This window comes from Astatotilapia calliptera, chromosome 23, assembly GCF_900246225.1.
Source record: "Astatotilapia calliptera chromosome 23, fAstCal1.2, whole genome shotgun sequence".
Classification (NCBI taxonomy): domain Eukaryota; kingdom Metazoa; phylum Chordata; class Actinopteri; order Cichliformes; family Cichlidae; genus Astatotilapia; species Astatotilapia calliptera.
The window spans coordinates 18266627-18279072 of NC_039323.1; the positions used below are offsets into that span (position 1 = coordinate 18266627).

General features: G+C 40.1%; 1 pseudogene; it reads right to left on the reverse strand.

The window, feature by feature from the left end:
• Positions 1–1652: 1652 nt before the first annotated feature.
• On the reverse strand, positions 1653–2200 carry LOC113015549 (histone H1-like; annotated as a pseudogene).
• Positions 2201–12446: the final 10246 nt, after the last annotated feature.

Consider the following 12446-nt stretch of genomic DNA (forward strand, 5'->3'; position numbering starts at 1 on the left):
GGTCGCATCTTTGTGTGTACTACTCCGGCAAAAACTGCACCATACTCTGGATCGGCACGTTCTTGCAGTGTGTCCCTTTAGTCCACATTTAAAACACACAATCTCATTATTCTTTGATCTTCGGTCATCTGCTCGCCATGAAGTAGAATCCTGGTCTAATTGCACTTTTGTCCTCATTACGTTGTCATCAGTTACAGCCGCACGCATTCTCTCGGTTTCTTCATAACTTCTGAGTTTTACTTTAAACTCTGAAAATGTGATTTTTGCTTCGCTCTGTGTAACGTGCACAATCAGGGGTTTAAATGTCTCTGGTAGACCTTTCATTATCATTGCGATCAGAAGTCCATCAGTTAATGACTCACCCGCATTTTTTAACGCTGTGATAATTGCTTCTGCTCAGATAATATAGTCCGTCACACTTTCATTCTTTTCATTTGTGAGAGAAGTAAGTTCGGTGTACAGACTTATGATCCTTGGCTTGCCCACTCCTGCATAATGACCTCTCAAAATTTTTAGGGCTTTCCGTCCGTCATCAACTGCATCTCTCATAACTAACGATAAACTTTTGTCATCCAGAAATTGTATCAACTCTGCATATGCTTCTGCATTTTTGTCATCATCTTCACCATCGGCTTCTTCATCACCCTCAGCCTTTAAGATGACATCTTTCAAACCTTGTAGTCTGAGATGACCAAGGAACTTCATTTCCCATATCTCATATTTCCTTTCATCTCCATCAAACTGCAAACGGGAATATCGACTGCCCGACTCTGCCGTGCGTCTGCTCATGATGCACAAAAACGCTTACTCACTCAATCGTGCCAAACTTTTAACACCTGCCGGTAACTTGCGGTTTCAGGAAACGCTGCCCTTCCTTTGGCAGTTACAGGATCTCTTTACTGCTGCTCTGGGCCCATAACCTGTTAGCAGAGCTGCTCTGTGCAGCGTTATGGCATAATAATTTTAAGGGAGAATAAAAAGTCGACACACATATCTCATTCCTGACGGAGGACTCTACCACTACACTTCTCCAGTCCATTCACAGAGTCGTTGCATGGTAAGACATGGATAGGAAGTGGGCGGAGCTTTTTACCGTCATTTTATTACGACGCAAAGTACAAACACCTGTGGACACACAATCCAACAGGATAAATTCAGCATTTGATAACAAGTGTCTGCTAAATTTACACTATTTTAATACTGATAAAAGATAACAAGCTAATTTTCATTGCATTTGTGTTATTAGGCAGGTTTAATCAATGTCTGAGGAGCTGCATATCCAACAGAGCATGTTCTTAAAGCTGCCTTTCCTACACACTTCTCTACTATTGTTTGATCATTTCTTAACTGATGTGCTTTGAGTCCACTGGTATTGGCATCACACTAAGTGACTTGGACAAGATGATAAACAGACTGACATGCTTAAGATGTTGTCTAATCTTCATGAGCTCTCTTGTGTTTGGAAGTGTTAGTAGAGTTAATGCATGTTCTGCTTGTGTGTGTGATTTTGTATATGATGTATATGTTTTTTATATTTGCATATATCCAGACTCCTTCTCAATTTTCCAACTTAAGCAGTCAGTTTTCTTTTCCCCAGGTTTTTTAACCCCAAATTTTAATTTCCCACTTTAAATAACAAAATTTGTGTTCTCACCACTCTCACTCTATTGTCCTCTCCCACTTCAATAGTCCAATAGCAGGCAGTTTCTCCTTCAGCTTTGTCCTGTCCCTCCTCTGATGCGGTTGACTTTGTACTAGTGGCTGAAGTGCTGCTGCTGCCTTCTTGGGCGACTTCTTAGCAGCTGCTGCCGGTTTCTTGGCTTTGGCCGCGGCGGGCTTCTTGGCTTTGCTCTCAGTAACCTTGTTCATCTTAAAGGATCCGGAGGCCCCGGTGCCCTTGGTCTGCACCAGAGTGGCCTTCGCCACCAGGCTCTTGATGGCGGTCTTGACACGGGCCTTGTTCTTTTTCACATCGTAGCCTCCGGCAGCCAGAGCCTTCTTGAGAGCGGCCGCGAACACGCCGTTGCACTCCTTGGAAGCGGCCACGGCTTTCACAATCAGCTCGCCCACGCTGGGGCCGACCTTCTTGGGCTTGGAAGTCGTCGTCTTCTTCTTCTTAGCCTGAACCTCTACACAGGGCGCAGGGCGTGTTTATGATGGAGCCTTTCCCACCACAGCGCCGGCACATTGAGCGCATCATGAAGGGTCCATTTCTTTCATGTAGCTATGGTCGCTAGCCAGCATGCTAGCTGCATGTGGCTTGCCCGAGTCACTCAGTCCTTTCTGAGCATTTCGACATGCTGCCGCCGCAGAACCTGGCCTCAGATCCAGCAGGTTTAGCGCGCTGATCTCCAAAAAAAAGTCCCGAAAGCCAGAAAGACGTCAAATAAGTGTCTCGTGCTAAGCGCTCGAACAAAAACTCCTCTTCACGCCGCCATCTTGCTCGCCCCTCCGTGGAATTCATCCAATCAGACAGGAAGATGGGTTTGCTTTCTTCTCTGATGCTGTTTGTCCACACTGCTGCTGCTTGCTGGAACTCTTTGCTCAGGACTTTGCTGCTGTCTCTTTATCTGCCATGTTATTGCTCTTTGGAGCTGCATTCCTTGTCTTCAGGGAGGAGTGAGAGCTGCTTGTGAGTTTGAGAGACACATGGTGCTGTAAATAAGTCAGCCAGAAACTTGGCCTGAATGGTTCCAATGATGTTAAACTATGACTTTCTTCCGACCGCTGCATGTGGAAAATTGATTCAGGTCTGCTTTTCACCTGAAAGTGACAAACTAAGACATTTCATTATTATCATCGCTGCTTAATCAACACACATCTCTCTCTCTCTCTCTCTCTCTCTGTGTGTGTTTTTGTGAACAGTCCTTTCTTAAAAACAGAAAATAAGATTGTAGTTGTTCTTGGCTGATCAACACAAAACCTTTTTCCTATAATTATTTTTCATCTACAATGTAAATTTTGTATCTTTTTCACTCTTGGTGACCTGCAGAATCACCGCTCTCACAATCAAAGGCAATCACTCTTACACAGCGCACAAAAACACTGTGACGTCAGACACATTCACACTCACTTTTTCATCTGCGTAAATAAATCACATGGCTGATGATATGTACCATGGTGATCCATAAATATGATCACCAGTTTATTTAACTATTTTTCAACCCAACAAAACAAATAAACAAAAACATGATGCTGATGTTATGAACACTCTACACACAAGTCAAGATGCAGGAAAACTGCTCACGGAAACGCTGCACACTCCAGTTATCACAGTTATAGTTCTGTTTGTGTGAATTATCTGCTTTCATTATTAATACCAGTTTATAGGTTGTTATCCTTTTATTATTAGTTTGAATGCATTAAAATTAAGTTGTAATTTAGCTTTTTGTTTATTTTACTTTATTCCTCTTGCATTTATATCTATTCAGTCGGGTCTGTTTCCAACCCTTTTTTAAACTACTTCAAACTACTGTGATCTCTAATTTTCGCTGGGTGAGGGATTATTATGTTCTTTCTAGTCTGAACTGCTCTCTTCACCTGAGCTGCTATCCTATTCTGAGTTACTGTCTTCTTTGTTTCTTCTACCTCTTGCTCTTCCACGATGCATTCCTCTCTCTTTCTTTTGGATTAATTGTGCTCCGGCTTGCTGTTTTTCTAGACATTTCTCATCAGGTGTTAATTTTACTTGTTTATCCCCCATTTTCAAAGATTTTGCTGGGCCGTCGCTGGCACGCTTGACTTCAGAGTGGTTTACTGATACGGCCTTCGACTTCACCCTAACGGTGAAGCGGTATCAGTTTTATGAGATGAAACTCAACCGTTCTCCTTTGTCACCAGCACATGAGCCTCAGCACAGAAAACAAAAAATGGAAGTAGTTCAGCAGCGTATTGTGCTGTAAAATCAACTTACTTCCAGACACATACACACACATAGACATTTGCGCGCTAATTTGTCACGAGATAATTTCAGCTACCTCTAAAACTCAAGTCTAATTCAGCTCTTTTTGGCGAACCCAACCTTTTAATTTGTCACGAGATAATTTCAGCTACCTCTAAAACCTAAGTCTAATTCAGCTCCTTTCGGCGAACCCAACCTAATTTATCACATTTCTTTAAACCTTTGCGGCCGTCTTATATACCAAAATAGTGTTTCTCACCCCTGACGTCCCACTGGTGATTCAGATCATTGGACTGAATCCCACCGCCGCGGACCAGATTATAACACCGGCCCAGACCCGAATTTAACGTCCTGGGGCTCTCTCCTCGTCCAAGAGGGCTGTGCACAGGCTTCGGTGCTGGCTCCCCACGGCGTCAGGAATCAGTGCTGGATCTTGGAACAGAGTCACAGATAACAATTCTGATATTTTCTCCTCCGGCTACGAAGGACCAAATAATGTTAGGGAAAATATTCTAAAACACTTCTTCAGTAAAGACTCAGAGAAGAGAAACACACAGAACTTCTTGCTAGCAAGGGCAGCCTCCAGACTGAGACTCGCGCTAAGAAACTGCCCCAATCTTTATTTATACTTCAGTAGGTGTGTGTGTGTGTGTGTGTGTGTGTGTGTGTGTGTGTGTGTGTGTGTGTGTGTGTGTGTGTGTGTGTGTGTGTGTGTGTCCTGCTGATCAAAGGGTCATGAGAGCACAAAAGGTACATCCTTGGTCCTCACCCTAGATAACATGGTGAGGAAGTCCAGCAGTTCATCTATATGTAAAGAAGCACTTAAACTAAAACAGACATAGCTACGTTAATCCTGCCGTAAAACAATAAAACAAGGTATGAGCTCTCATGCTCCCAGACGTGGGGGTGCATTCCTGGGATGCACCCCAAGCCTGCAGCCTGTTAGAGATCACACACAATTAATTATATGCCTCTAGGTATACATGGTTGAATATTTCCTAATACAAATAACTACATGCAGTATTTTATCATATGCAAACTTATATCACTAAAAGATTATACTGTCTACTAAATACAATTTTCCATTGACAGTGACTTATAAATACATGTTCATACTTTTATTACACAATCAGAGAAAGAAACAGAGAGAGTGTGCAGGACAGACAGACAGGTGACAGTCTCAGGTGTATACACTGCTACAAAACAGCACAAGAGAAGGAGGATTTAGGGTTTGTTTTATTACGAGTGCTAAACAAGAAGAGTTCCCAGATGGTACAGTGGACACATGTGTGACTCCTGTGATTAAAGCATCTTTCTTTCAGCTTAACGAGTGAACCGTCAGCTCGTTCAAACACACGTTAAAGTTCGTTTGGCTCGACACCACCGGACAGAGGCAGCAACATAACATAGCTAACATTAACAGTGCAGTGAATCCTGCTTGTGCCGTGATATTCAGGACTGCAAACCGAGCAGCATTCACTGACTTTCAGCTTGTTGTGTTTGTGGATATATGACTATATATAAAATCATCACATTATCTGTAAGATAAGATCGACAATATATATATTTAGAAGTAGAGGCTTTAAAACAAAGTTAACGCTGAAAGTACAAACATCACTAATGTCACATAATTTTGCCGACATGTGACCAACAGTAATGTTTTAATGTTCTTCGTTATTAAACATTCGCACGTAAATAAGTGACATAATATTCAGTACTTACTTTTGACAGTTCACTCTTCGGCCGCTCCCTTCTGCCGTATTTTGCAGCAAAATTATCCAGCCGCGCTATGAATTGTGGGATATATGGGACCACGAAGCGTGCACCGGACTGTCACTACCCGATCCGTGAGGGGTGGCGCAAGATGGCGTGTTGAGCAGTCGCACGAATTAGGAGCTCGTTGAACTTGTCCCAGAATTTACTTTGTGTTCGTTATTGTTTCCACTCGAAAGTAGTAAAATGACTGCCCCAAGTATAGTTAAACCTGCTAAATTCAAACTCGACCTCAAAAAACAAGAAACAACATCGCCATGTGATGGAAAGGAAGACCGCAGAGAAGGAACGGATCATGACTACGTAGCAATGGACGTAGCAGTGATGAGCAAAAGGGAACGGGGCAACGATTCGGTTCCATCTACACCTTGTAAGAAGCCTGCAGAAAAGAAAGCTAAGTCAGCAGAGATAAGTGAAAGTGACGAAGTCTCCAATGCTACTATATTGAAAGCGATTCTAAACCTTGAAAAAAGAGTGGATGAGCAGCTAGCTGACCTGAGTGTGCAATGCAAGCAAGCTAGTACGATGCTAGCCAGCCTAGCCAAAGCGGTTCAGTTCAACTCGGAGGAGGTGAAAGAATGTAAACAAAAGGTTAGAGAGTTGGAGAGACGAAACGAGCAGTTGACCAAAGATAACTACGATCTCAAGGAGAGAGTGAGAGAGCAAGAAAGGTACAAAATGAGGTGGTGCCTCCGGATTAAAGGATTAGAAGAGAAAAGAGATGAAGATGTCAGATCGCTGGTTATTGGAATGCTTGGCAAGATCGCACCTGATATGATATCAAAGCTTGAAGAATCTGTGGATGTGGTGCATAGAGTTGGGAAGAAGATTGAGAACAAGGTCCGACATATCATCATTCTGTTTGCTCTAAGACACGTGAAAGAGGAGATTTGGCGTCGCACCAAAGATTCGGCTGTCTGTAAGAACGGCGGTTTCCACTTCGCTGAGGTACTGCCGCGGGAGGACTGGGAAGAGAGGAGGCGGCTGTGGCCGCAAATTGAACAAGCCAGACGGGCTGGGAAACGGGCCTTTTTCCGGGGTCCTCATGGATACATCGAAGGATGGAGGATCGTTGACGTTGAATGAAAGACTTGATGTAAGACTCTATACAGTGGAATATTATTAATGGGACAAAAGAGTTCTACTTAAAGTTAAAGGTTATTAGTCACTGAGTTGGTGACAAGTGTTACAATTTAAACTCATATTTATATATTTTTCTTTTCTTTTTTAAAAAAAAGAAGTTATTTTCTTAGCATATTCTTATTATGGTTCACTCAAAAATTTATTTTGGTTCATTAAACGTTCGGGGTTTGAAGGAAATTGTTAAGAGAAAGGCACTTTTTTTATTTTGCAAGGGGCAAAAATGTCATTGTCTGTTTTTACAAGAAACTCACTCTGTGAATGCCGATGCTACCTTTTGGGCTAATCAGTGGGGAGACAAGATTCTTTTCAGTCATGGATCTAACAGATCTGGAGGTGTGGCGATTTGTTTTAATAAGTTCCCAGGGGAGATTATAACATATAAAGCTGATAGTGAGGGTCATTGGTTAACTGCAGTCTTGAAGAGCGAAGGTATATTTCTAATTGTTACAAATCTTTATGGACATAATAATGAGGGTCAAAATAAAAGTCTATTGGAAAATCTAACAAATGTTATTTCAGAGTTTAAAGTTATGTACCCCACAGATTACATCCTAGTAGGAGGAGACTGGAACATGACCTCAGATGAATGGATGGACAGATGGCCTCCTCGCTTAGGAAGGAGGCAACAGAATAACATTATTGAGAACTTTTCTAGTGATAATAATTTTACAGACATTTGGAGAAGTTTGAATCCTGGAGTTAAGAATTATTCTTGGTTTAAACCTAATGGAGAAAGCAGGTCAAGACTTGATTATTGGTTAGTGAGCGATGACATTTTGAGGTGTACTTCACAATCTAAAATCTCCAAAGCACCCCTTTCTGATCACTGTTTCATTGATCTTGTCTTAGAACCAACAAGAACGAAACGTAGTAGCAGAGGATATTGGAAATTTAATGCCAGCCTTTTAAATAAGGACAAGTTTTGTGATAAAATTAGACATATAATTATAGATATAAAAAATGATGACTCAGTAGTGGGTAATATACAGAAATGGGAATTTGTTAAATTCAAAATCAGAGAATTCACTATAAAATTCTGCAAAGAACTGAACAGGGAAAAACGGGAATATGAAAGTAATTTACTTCGTGAAATAACTCAGTGCTGTAGTAAAGAAAAACTAAACGTGCAAGAGAAGAATAAATTGATGGAGTTACAATCTAAATTGGACGATCTTTACCTAGAGAAAGCCCATGGTGCCTTTATAAGATCGAGAGCCAAGTGGATTGAGGCAGGTGAAAAGAACTCTTCATATTTTAGTAAGCTGGAAAAGTGTAGACAGCAGAGAAATCTAATCTCAAGCTTGTTGATAAATGGGACTGAATGTAAAGATTTCAGAAAGATTGAAAAGGAAGTCTTCACTTTTTATTCCAAATTGTACTCCTCAGAATATTCAGCAGCTGATTCTGATAGTTTCTTTGATAAGATTCATAATCTCATCCCATGTATTGACAAGCCTTTCAAAGATCTGTGTGATTCAGAGTTTAAAATTGAGGAACTGGATTTGGTGGTCATGAAAATGGCATTAAACAAGTCCCCAGGGACAGATGGACTCACTACTAATTTTTATCAATTCTTCTGGAAGGACCTAAGAACTTTATTGTTTGATGCATTAAAGGAATCGATAGAGAAAAGAGAACTGATGCCGAGCATGAAACAAGGGTTGATAACCCTGATTCCTAAATCGGGCAAGGATAAAAGAATTTTAGACAATTTAAGACCCATCACCTTACTAAACACTGACTATAAGATCCTGTCTGGAGCTGTAGCTGAGAGGCTAAAGAAAGGCATCTCAAACATCATCAGTGAAACACAATCAGGTTTTTTGAAAGGAAGACTAATTCATAACAATATTAGGCTGGTCTTGGATCTCCTTGAATACAGTGAATTAATCCAAGAGAGAGGATACATCCTGTTCTTGGATTTTTACAAAGCTTTTGACTCAGTTGAACATACGTTCATATTAAAAACTCTGCAGTCTTTTGGTTTTGGAGAGGAATTTGTCAATGTTATAGAGATGCTATATAATGACATTAACAGCTCTGTTTTGCTAGAACATGGTACATGTTCAAGGTTTGAGGTTAATAGAGGGATAAGGCAGGGATGTAGCAGCTCACCACTTCTGTTCATCATGGTTGCTGAGCTGTTGTCTATTTTGATTAAAAACAGTCACATTGAGGGGTTAACTGTGATGGGTGAACAGATAATAATCAGTCAGCTCGCAGATGATACCACCCTGTTTCTAAAAAATGAAGACCAGATTCCTTTAGCCTTACAGGCGATCAACCATTTCTCCAAAGCTTCTGGCCTACAGCTGAATATTAATAAATGCGAAATTCTAGCTCTGCATGAGTGTACCCTGCAAGCAATAGATAATATACAGATTAAAAAAGAGGTTAAGTATCTGGGCATTGTAATTTGCAAGGATAAGACATCAACTGAAAATAAGAATATCTGTACCAATATAGAAAAGTGTAAGTCTATTTTAAACAGGTGGCTGCAAAGGGACATAACTCTGTTTGGGAGAATTTTGCTAACCAAAATGGACAGTCTATCCAGACTAATCTATCCAGCCTTTTCTCTGCCCATATCTCCAAAACTAATTAAATCTATAAATAATCTTAATTTTAGGTTCATATGGAGGAACAAATGTCATTATATAAAGAAAAATGATATGATTAAGAATTATGAAGAGGGTGGGGCTAATGCCATTGACTTTGATGTTATGAATGGTGTACTAAAATTGAAATGGTTAAGATCTTTCATTAGGAACAAAAATTCCTTTTGGAACATTATTCCCAATGTGATTTTTTGGCAAAATGGGTGGAATAGACTTTTTGTTACGTTGTGACTTTGATTGCAGTTCGTTACCTGTTAAACTCTCAGCTTTCCATCAGCAGGTCCTTCTCTACTGGAAATTAATCTACAAACATAACTTTACTCCTCACAATACCCCTATATGGAACAACAGGTATATTCGTTTGTGTAGGAAATCTGTGTACGTGGATGAATGGAGATCTAAAGGGATTTGGGCTGTAGCTCATTTTATGGATGATAATGGGGTCTTATTAAAGCATGAGACGTTTTGTGAGAAATTTGATGTAAGATGTACTGTTAAGAGATATAAATCCCTAGTGAAAGCCATTCCAGTCCCTTTGAGATCAATGATAAAAGAAGATATTGTGCACTCTAAAATTTCTCCTGGACTGAGGCAGCTCTGCATAGCTGGAGTTGAATTTGGTGACAGCAGGTTTACAAACAAAGTGATCAGGAATATTTTGATAAACGAAATTTTCCCTAATCCGGTTAAAAGAAATTATATCCTTAAAGAATTTGAGACCATGGAGGTTAAGGCAATAAGAAAAAAGTATATTTCACTTCCTCTTTCCCCTAAAGCAAAAGAGGTTCACTTTAAAATCATTAATGAGGTTTATCCAACCAATGAATTCTTAAGACGGAAATTTAATTTAGATGTGAACGCCTGCACATTTTGTGAAAATGATATTGAAAGTCTGGATCACTTGTTTTTCAACTGTGAATCAGTGCACTCCTTCTGGACTGACATGTGGAGCTGGCTACAGTCCAGGAGAATTCAGTTACCACATTTGACGGTGACAGTAATAAAATTTGGAATACTTGCTGAGAATGCAGATTTTGACCTGTTGATTAGGACGATTTTGTTAATGGGAAAAATTTTTATTCACAAATGCAGATACTTTAAAGCTAAACCATGTATAAACAGATGGCTGAATGACTTTAGACTCTGGGCTAAATCGCTGAAACTTGTGAATAACAAGAAAGCCCATAAACTTGTTGTTTTATTTAAAGAGTTTAACCTATGTTAAAAAAAACAAAAAACTCCCTATTTTATAATCACGACTGCCCTTTTTTTGCACGTTAGTTTTTGCCTTTGGTTCGAATCCTTCAATGACTGTTCTTTATTTTTGTGCTAACTCTTTTAACTTTGTGCTTATTGTTGTTGTTTTTGGGGTTTTTTTTGTTCGTTTTGTTTGTTTGTTTGTTTTGCTATAATGCTCAACCGAGGATGTAACATAATCGGATTAATGATGGTGCCTTGTATGTTAAACTGTTGTTTGTAAATAAAGTTTAATTAAAAAAAAAAAAAAAAAAAAAAAAAACTACCCGATCCGTACCGGAAACCCGATCGGTACCCCGCATGCGCAAATCTTACGTCACTTCCTCTCTTTGCCAACATTGCGACATTCAATATATTTGAATGATACGGTTAGCGCCCAGTTAGCTCCTAGCATTTCTCAACAGCTCTGCTTCCTTTTCGACTGCCCGGGACATTTAAACAATGGATAATCCGTATACAAACAAATTCATGCTTTTCTCCTCAACAGAGAGCGTCCCCCGATTGAACAACAGCGCCGTAAAATAAGAAGAATGGCGCCTAATTACAGACTTAATAATATTGACTTAGCAATGTGTCACATGAAGATTCATCAGCCAGATTAAGTGTTTACTGACAATTGACAGTGATAGAGGACATCATCATCACTATTCCAACAATCCTCTCCTCACAGACAAGCATAAACACACTCGACTATCGCTAAATCAAATTTAACACGCATTTGAAATCACGTTAATTCAGTTTATAATAGGGTTCATTCGCTCGGTCAGCAGGTGGCGGTATCCTCGTATACTGGAGAGTAAACTGCCATTAAACGAACAGAAGAAGAAGAAAACATCTGCACATGCGCGGTACGGATCGGGTAGACCCGATTTGTACGGTCAGACTTTACACATGCGCAGTAAGGATCGGAGAGTCCTGATCCGTAACTTTCTTTTTATTTTTCGTTTTTGTCTACATTGTACTGAAATGCTTCATTATTGCAAACATTTTAAGATATACTTATTATTCTTAACATCTTAACAGACCCATAACTATCGTAAAACGCTACGACCGGAAGTAGACACCTTTCGCGCATGCGGGGGTACCGATCGGGTTTCCGGTACGGATCGGGTAGCGACACGGACCACGCTTGATATTTGGGGAAATCGGCGCATTTGGAGTACACTTCGAATTGGGACATGTAAATGCATCGATGTGGCCTGATTTGCCCCAGCTGTGTTTCCTTCCTGTTGCCCATTCCCTGATTGCTCCCTCTGTGTATTTAAGCCCTGTGTTTCAGTTTGTCGCTGTCGTGATCTACCCTTATCTAGCTGTGTTTCTGTCTATGTAAGTGTATTTTGTATTCCTAGTTTTGGTACCCTTTTGAGTTCAGTATTAAAGCTGTTTTGAGTTCACGTTCCGCCTCCGAGTGTCTGCACACTGGGTCCTCCTACTACCACTCCTGCCTGCACACAGCTGTTTCATAACAAATTCCTATGTACGTAGTTAGAGTGTACTTCTCGAATTCTGTAAAACATTCTTTTCAAAAGGAATACAAGACGGCCTGTTTTAGATGTAAAAAAAGCCTCATAGCAGTGAAAGTAACCATATGGTTCCCTCACCACTGCTTATAAAGACAAATAATTGCTTAACTGCACATTAATCTTTATTTAATATCTTTATTGACTTGAGACAACTTTTAAATTATGTATAGTCCAGAATTTACTTGACATGTCACACAACTACATTAGGAAAATAACACATATAACAAGACG